General features: G+C 42.6%; 1 long non-coding RNA gene across 1 annotated transcript in view; it reads right to left on the bottom strand.

The window, feature by feature from the left end:
- Positions 1–634: 634 nt before the first annotated feature.
- Positions 635–8,400, bottom strand: part of LOC109279738 — a 17,283-nt gene continuing 9,517 nt past the window's right edge. Inside the window, exon 3 of the long non-coding RNA XR_002086324.1 lies at positions 635–1,478. This is a non-coding gene — a long non-coding RNA (uncharacterized LOC109279738). The remainder of the gene's footprint in view (positions 1,479–8,400) is intronic.

The raw sequence follows: 8,400 nt of genomic DNA, 5'->3' as shown, positions 1-8,400 counted from the left end.
TTCTTCAAACTTTGTGATTAAGAGCCTCCAAAATAAGAAACACATGAGAGGCTCAAGCCCACACCTCCCACTGCTCTTGGAAGTGTTGAAACCAGCAAGTTGGATGGGTGGGACAAACCCATCCCCATCTCTCTTGCTGAAGCTGTTTGTCCTAGGATACTCCATAGCATACATATAATCCATAGGAACCCATATCCATATAGGATAACCCCTTCATCCCCTACATCCTTTGGCTGTAGCTTTTAGTCTCCACTCTGAGAACCCCATGAGTAAAATGAAAATTTATTTTGCCTTTTTCTGGCTGTCCTGCTATTTTGACTGCACACGCACTGGGGCAGAGACTGCCCGACAGTACGTTTGCACAGCACCTGCCGCAATGAGCTCTGGTCTTGGTGGGGGCTCCACAAGCTACTGAAGTACAAATAATTAATCATAGGAATAATTATGTTACAGTGCAGCCAATATGAATTCTACTCCTCTGTACTGTCATGCACGATAATACAGATTTAAAAGCCCTGGTGTTTAATTAGCAGGCTGCAGCCTTTTATAATATTTGATACTTTTTTTAGATCTACCTCGATTTATACTTAAGGCCATGGAACACATTGCAGACAACATTTTTCTTTTCTTTTTTTTGTAATTTATTGCAGTGCAGGAAACAAAATTGATTTCTTTTTGTGTTTATACACTTTTTGGAACTGTCAAAAAGAAGTATCACATTACAATTTTTACTTTTTCTTACTAAAATTGTTTCAGAAAATAGGCACTATAGGTGATATTACATGTTGCTGTGAAAGTGGAACTGTGAGAAAGTTACTGACCTTATAAACTCACCATTCTCAAAGACATCAAATTACAGGGTTGTGATAGTTAAGATGAGCCCAACCACGTCTCCAGAAGTCAAAGCTCTCATAACATGAGCGAATTCATTAACCCAAGAAAATAAACGTCCGAAGGCATTAACTATGCAAAGCAGTTAGCAGGTGCAACCACCCCCTAATTCATCTTTTTAACAGCATTTCTAACGAAATTTTTAGAAGTTTCTTTTCTCTCCAGATCACAAGACTGCAAGGATACCCAGTGAGCTGCACTGAGCAAGAAGCTGCATTTGCCAACAGGTGCAATTTTTGTGTCTCTTTTTTGTTTTAATGTCGGTGAATGGGAAACTGCTCAAGATTACAGAAAGCCGCCCCAACAGGATCCCAAATCTTTATGCACTGAAGCTGCGGGTATACCATAACACCTATCAGGGTTGTCGGTCTTTTTTCAAACAACTCCTTAAACCGAAGTGGAGGCAGTGGAGTAAGCACAGGCTATTTCTTGATCCCAATAGGGCAGGAAAGCCCTGTTCCCCCGAGGCCGCAGTATCCGTCGGGGTTCTTACTGAGGTACTGCTGATGGTAATCTTCGGCGTAATAAAACTCCGGAGCCTCCCGGATTTCTGTTGTGATGGGACCAAAACCGCCCTCTGTCAATACCTGTCAAGAAACACGATGGAAAGCCATTAGTGGTTTGCTGGCTTCTCTGCTGATGAATGACGTTAGGTTTTCTCTCAGCAGGAGCCACAGACATCTCTCAGCGCTTGGACCACAGCTACAGCACATCCCTGAAAGCCCTTTATATCACAGCTACAGCACATCCCTGAAAGCCCTTTTATCCTTGCTCTCACGTTATTTTGCTAGGAGACATTATGGGCACGAAAGTAGGCGTTGGTGAGAAGAGATAGTGCACCCTCCTGTTTTAATGGCTCATTTGTTTAATTTGCTATGGCCGCACATTCGTTCTCTCCTCTTTATTAACCACGCCAGGTAGAGATGTGGTGCCATCAACGAAAGTGGAAAACAAATGTGAAAGGCGGCAGAGCACACTTTGATCAAGCCTGGCCAGCTGCCTTGCAGTGTCCAAGAACTTCACCGGGCAGGTGCCTCAGCTTTGAAATGGTGCTATCCACCCTGAATTTCCTTATGCCAAGAAGAATTTCTGGGTGAAATTTTAGCCCCACTGATGCCATTGAGAAATAAGAGCATTTGGGCTCTTTTCACAGAGTCGCTGCAAACCCATTCTTCAAAAAGAACAGTTCCATCATGACCAGAAAGGTATTTTTAAGGCAAATTATGGCTCATTTCTGAAAGATTTGCCAATACGTGGACCAGGAGCAATAATCACTTTGCAGGAAAAGAAGAAGGAATGTGGGTGGGGATTTTAAATTAGACTTTAATTTCTTTCTGATATCCCCTAACTGAATTTGAAACTCCTGAAAGGTTTCTGACAGAGGAAATTTCTTTTTAACATGATTTGCCATGACATCTTTCCTACTGAATTTTCCTTTTCTAAGGAAACTGGTAAGCACCAACATTTTGCAGCCAATTCTCATCTCAGTGGGGACATAACTTGTGCTCACTGAAGTCCATGATAACCTAATAAGCACTTTAATTGGTGTCAGACTACTGTTGCAAAGTATACTTGTAAAGTACTGGACATAGATAGAATTGCATTGCTATCAGCCAGACTCGACGGTAAGATCAACTGTAAGGACGAAGGGTTAGCATTTCAGATTACCAGATAAATATGTGTTCTCTCATCATACTAATAAATAAAACCACTAAAAGGAAATCATCACACAGAACCACAGAACCAGAGCTGGTAGACCTGTAGTAAGTCATCGAGTCCAACTTCTTTCATCATGATACGACGAATGAAAGCTGCCTTACTCCCAGCAAACATTTGTTTCACTGTTCCTGAAAGATCCTCGGAGACGGAGATCCTCCAGTTTCTTCAAGGAGTCCATTCCAATATTTACCATCCTGTTAGAGAGTTTTTCCTAAAGCCTAGCCCAGTTAAGCCCACTATTTTCATTTAAACCCACTATTGTGGTTGTACTCATCATGGATGTGGAAAGGAAATCATTCCCTTCCTCTTTACAATAGTCTTCTACATACTTGGTGGCTGGGCAGAGAGAAAGATGACATGTAATGGAAATAATGTTTCCTCACAGCACTAGCTAACAGTTAAGTAATAGGTGATTATTTGGGACCAAAAAGTCTTTGAATTTCCTACAACAGGGTTTCCTAGATCCTGCCTCAGCACAGCTAAGTACTGACCGCAGTCTGACATCACTTGCTGGACTTTGTAGAGCGTTAGTCTGATTTATTCTGGTAATTCCACTGTCTGGAGGATACATTCAGTTTTCAGTCAGGAATGAAGTAATAAGATTGATACAAAATCCGTGATTGACCTGTCTGGGGAGCCCCTGGGTTCCCAACCCTACTTCTAAATTCTCAGTGCAGGTTAGGAAGATGTTGACCAGTTAAGTCATTGTATTTGAACATGGCGGGGTAACAAGCCCAATTTCACATGAATCTGGCCTTATTTCCCCATGTAAAATCACCAAACAGTGTTCTTCATCTTTGGGACAGGCTTTGTCCCAAGGGAATCAGACTATTTACCCGTCAGTTGCGTGAGCGAAGATAAAAAATGTGAAGGTATGTATCACAACACGTCAGCAACAACTAACACAAAGCGGTGTCAACACAACCGCTTTTAGAAGGCAGTATTTCACTTACTTTCTAACCTTCCTAGCAAAGAAAAGCACTTCTAAAATTATCTTCACTCCAGAAAGATAGCACAAACTCTGTCACCATGGGCATTAGTCATTTACTTGCTGCTGTAAATGCATGTAAAATTGGCTTCCCCCCCCTTAACTGAGTCATGAGGATGCTGCTGGAGGGATGGGTATTTTTCTACTGTGCAAAACAGTATTCGTTACAGATTTTTACCTGGGACTTTTCCATCATCAGCCTAATTTTGTCAGTTAGAAAATCCATTCTGTTCAATAACATACCACAAGAGGGCATAAACATCATTTATCCCTTTCAGAATTACTAACAGTCTATTAAAACACTGCACGCTGAATAAAACAGAAGCCCAAGACAACTCATTATATTGCACTTTGGTCATTAGCAAAAGATACCAGCACTGCTGTCAGAAGCAGCGGGAACCCCAGGCTCCAACACTCTGCCAAACACTACCTTGAATGTTTTGATTTTAAACGGGAAAATATTTTCCTCGCACTGACTGTGTCGATGCAAAGATAAAAACATCACTGGGAAAGATGATGAAGTTCATGATGTGCTGGCTCCGGCAGGTGTAAATCAGCCCACTCTTGATTGATTTCCTGCTGCCGAGGCAGATATAATTTGATGATAATCCTGTTCTAGCAGACTTTTTAGTCCTCGCTGTCTCAAAATTCCTGAGCCATCCGACGTGACCTCCCGTTACCGTGCTGCAGCCAAAAGGGCTGCTGCAGCCTTTGCGTGCCGAAATGGGAAGGACCAAATTAGGGAGAGTGTAATTAACCCTTGGGACCTTTTACTCAGTGCAGGAAATTTTTAAGGTACTATTGGATCTTTGTCCCCCCAATATTCCACCGCAATTCAAAGAAAATTAATTCATTAATTCATTCAAGGGACTTCTGTGGCTTTTGTCACAGGAGAGATCACGCTAGAAGATCACAGTGATCCTTTAACTGATTATAATCCAGCCCAAAAAACCTGGCAGGTTCTACTGGCGAGAGGCCAAACCAAACCCGACCCCAAATCTCACCCAGCTGTAGCGGGCAGAGGGGAGGTGGCCAGCTCGGTGCACTGGGATAGGCGCTGGGAACCTCAGCACTGCTACTTTTTTAAACAACCTGTACTTTCAGCATGTAAAAGATTTTGTGTTTGATGAGCTTCCTAATTTATTATAGCCTGTGAAAGTTTTTTCCTGTTGTTTGCTTTAAACCTCTTGCCTGACCACGTCATTACATCCTCTGCTAAAAAAAGTAATTCCTTATTCACTCTCTCCATAGCCATCTTGATTTTACACCTCTGCCTTAATCCTGCTCATTCATTTCTTCAGCAAGCTTCACAGGCTTAGAACTCCCCGCTTCATAACTCAGGTCAGCCTTCTCGCCCTTTTCTGCATCTTTTCTAGTTCTATTTTACTGCTGCGTTGAGAAGGGGGTGACTGGAATTGCACTCTATTCAAGATCACCACGGATTTATTCAGTGGTGTACTTACATTTTCTCTTTTATTCTCCATCTCTTCCCCCAGCAATTCTTAGCATTCCACTTGCCTTTCTGACCTCTGCTGAGCGCCGAGCAGACGTTTTCAAAGAACCATCTGCAATGCCAGGACCTCTTTCGCGGGATAATTTAAACCCTATCATTGTGTCTGCACTTGACTTTTATCAACATGGAATTTCAGCAGCTATTTTATTGCCCAGACATTTGATATCATCAGATTCTTCTGCAACTTTTTGTAGTCGTGTCTACTTTTGCTTACCTGGAATAACTCTATACCATCAGCAGATTTTGGCACGTCACTATCATCAGTCTCCCTTTTCCAGCTCTTTTATGAGTATATTGAACTGCACAGGTTCCCGAGGCAGGTAATTGGTAATCTCCCTTCACTGCGAAAACTGCCCAGTTATTTGTACCTTTTATTTCCTATCTGTAACCACTTATTCATTCAGAAGAGAAACTTTCCTCTTATTCCACAGTGCCTGGCTCCCTTTTATGCGCCCGCTCTCTTCAGAAAACTATATTATGTGTGCAAGACACGAGTTTCCTCTGCTAAAGTCACATCAACTCTTCTCTGAAATACTGTATTCTGTGTGTGTCTACCAACTTCTGATAACTCCAGCAATCTGCAGCATAAAATATCAGACCTAACTTGTCTATAATTCTGCTGGATCATCTTGGAGATACCTTAAGCACAGAAGCAGCTCATTTTTCATTCCCTCAGTAGCAGGGCCAATTTAAATCACAGCTTACCCGTGATGCTAGTGTGCAAGCAATTTCCAATTTAAGTTCTTTTCATACCCGAAGCCGACCACCACCTGGTTGCACTGACCCGCCACTGTTCATTTCAGTGATTTGCTCTGAGCCTCTTTTGCTGCAGCTTGAACTTGAGACAGCTCCTCAAAATTGTGACCATGATCTGGTGTGGGAAACCCCCAAATTCCTCAGCTGTGAACACAGACACAAGGAGTTACGTAGCTTTCTGCTGTGGTATTACCTGCATCAAGTCCTTCACGGACAGCTCAAGCTTTGCAGATGCTTTCTCTCCAGAACTGATTCCTAAAATGCTCAGCTATCCTAAGGAAAATATATTAGTGAATTAGTGAACTGGAGTAATTATTTTGGATGCAGATTTGCATCTCTATTTGGACTTGCGCAGCATATGCTGGCAAGAAGCAATTTTCCTCCTGGTGGCACCAAGACTGGAGGTGTGCACCGAGGCACTGTCTAGAGCACTTGCACCACAGATATTGGGCCATTAAATAGTCAGTGCTATACACGTGAACACTGCACGCATAGGACCAGCAACTGGCACAAACATCGCTGTCAGTAAAGACGTGATTTTGGACACATAAGCTCGGAACCACAGTGGATTGCAGCAAATCAAACCCTATTTTTTTTCCATTTGAACCATACCAGTTGGTTATCCAACTGTCTGCCACTTAACCCAGTGCTACCAGTCCCACCTCCGCTGTAGCGAGGGGATCCCATGGCATGCAGATGCAGTTAGAAAGATTCTAAGGGATGTCCTGGTCATTTAGAGAGATGGTATCATCTTAGAGATGTTTTCGCTTTTGAACTTGAAGGCCGGTGTCTGGGTCACTGGGACACAGCAGAGAGTGCATGTTAGCGAAATCGGTTTGTTCCACTGGCAGCCATTCAGTTCAGTTATGCTAGGTGATATGAAATGCTGTCCTCAGCAGGGGAGATTATATGGTAGACTGCCAAGGAATAAACCAAACCAGTGTAACCACAGAAGGTTGTTCTTCACTTACTCCCAAGCAACTCTATTTAGCACGCGATACTTCTGCACTTTGATTTGCTACGGCCCTCTGAACTGACAGCAATTGCTGCTTCAGCTTTTTGTAGCCAGCTGATTATATTGAGCCAAAGTATGTCAAAATATTTAATCATTTGACATTACAGCATGGCAACAACACATTCAAGGTGTTTGGCTCCTTGTTTATATTCAGATGGAAGTAGCTAATACTTGTAAAGTGCCTTAAGAATTTGGAACAAACTGCGCCAGAAAAGCACGATTCCCTTGTACCTCCAAATACTTGAAGGAACAGACTGGAAGCCACCGACACGTTGATATGTTGTGCTGAAAATGCATGGTTCATGGAAGTTTGGAGAAGGGGTTGAATCCACTTATAAATTTGACAAAAAAAAGCTTTAGAATTGGTTTTGTTAAATGAAACCATTTAATTTTCCGAGCAGAGGCATTAGTAAAGCAGTAGAGTATTAATTGGCTTCAAGCATTTTGTGGCTTTTAATAAAAATAGCATCATGCTGTGTTTGATGCAATACGCACTTTAAAGGAAGCTCGCAGCCTGTAGTCAGGCTGCTGCAATACCCAGTTTGTCTCATGTCTCAGCAAGTTACACGAAGCTACTGTATTTCTAATGGCCCCTCTAAAATCACTGATGCTGAAAATACTGCAGAGTATCTTGACACCTGTGACAGCTTCTGCTTCTGTATCATCATTCATCCTTGATGTAAAACTGTAAGGCAAGTAATCTCACCATGCTGAGTGCTCCGGCAGGGAGTGCCTATTTAAAATCTCTAGGGCTACCCCTTTATTATATCGGCTACTCAAAATTTCATACCATCAGCAGCAACACTGAAATTCAGCTCTGTTTCCAAAAGCACTAAGAATTAAAGGAGCTGCACTATTTCAGGAGAAGGCCTGCAGGAATTAGTTGCATGGACTCAATCTTCTGTAGGATGGGAGTGTGCGTACCTCCTAGATACATGATTACTGTGATATATTTAACTGGAAAACAAATTAACTGACCTTGCCAAATTTGTGGATTAGTTGCTGGCAGGCTTGGGAGCAGAAATTCAGCAATACACGCTCTTTTATATTGAGGACCAGCTATCCCCTACTTTGGTCTGGAGGAACTAACACAATGAGTAGCATGAGGCCTCAATAATGTGCAATTGAGAAAGAATGTTTTATAGACTCATAGAATCATTTAGGTTGGAAAAGACCTTTAAGATCAAGTCCAACCATTAAGCTAGCACTGCCAAGTCCACCACTAAACCATGTCCCTAAGCACCACATCTACACGTCTTTTAAATACCTCCAGGGATGGGGACTCCACCACTTCCCCTGGGCAGCCTGGTCCAATGCTTGACAATCCTTTCGGTGAAGAAGTTTTTCCTAATATCCAGTCTAAATCTCCCCTGGCACAACTTGAGGCCGTTTCCTCTCGTCCTATCACTTGTTCCTTGGGAGAAGAGACCGACCCCCACCTCGCTACAACCTCCTTTCAGGTAGTTGTAGAGAGCGATGAGGTCTCCCCTCAGCCTCCTTTTCTCCAGGCTAAACAAC

The sequence above is a fragment of the Aptenodytes forsteri genome, unplaced genomic scaffold (genome assembly GCF_000699145.1).
Source record: "Aptenodytes forsteri isolate BGI_AS27 unplaced genomic scaffold, ASM69914v1 Scaffold57, whole genome shotgun sequence".
Taxonomy (NCBI): Eukaryota; Metazoa; Chordata; class Aves; order Sphenisciformes; family Spheniscidae; genus Aptenodytes; species Aptenodytes forsteri.
This window is presented reverse-complemented; position numbering and strand designations above follow the sequence as displayed.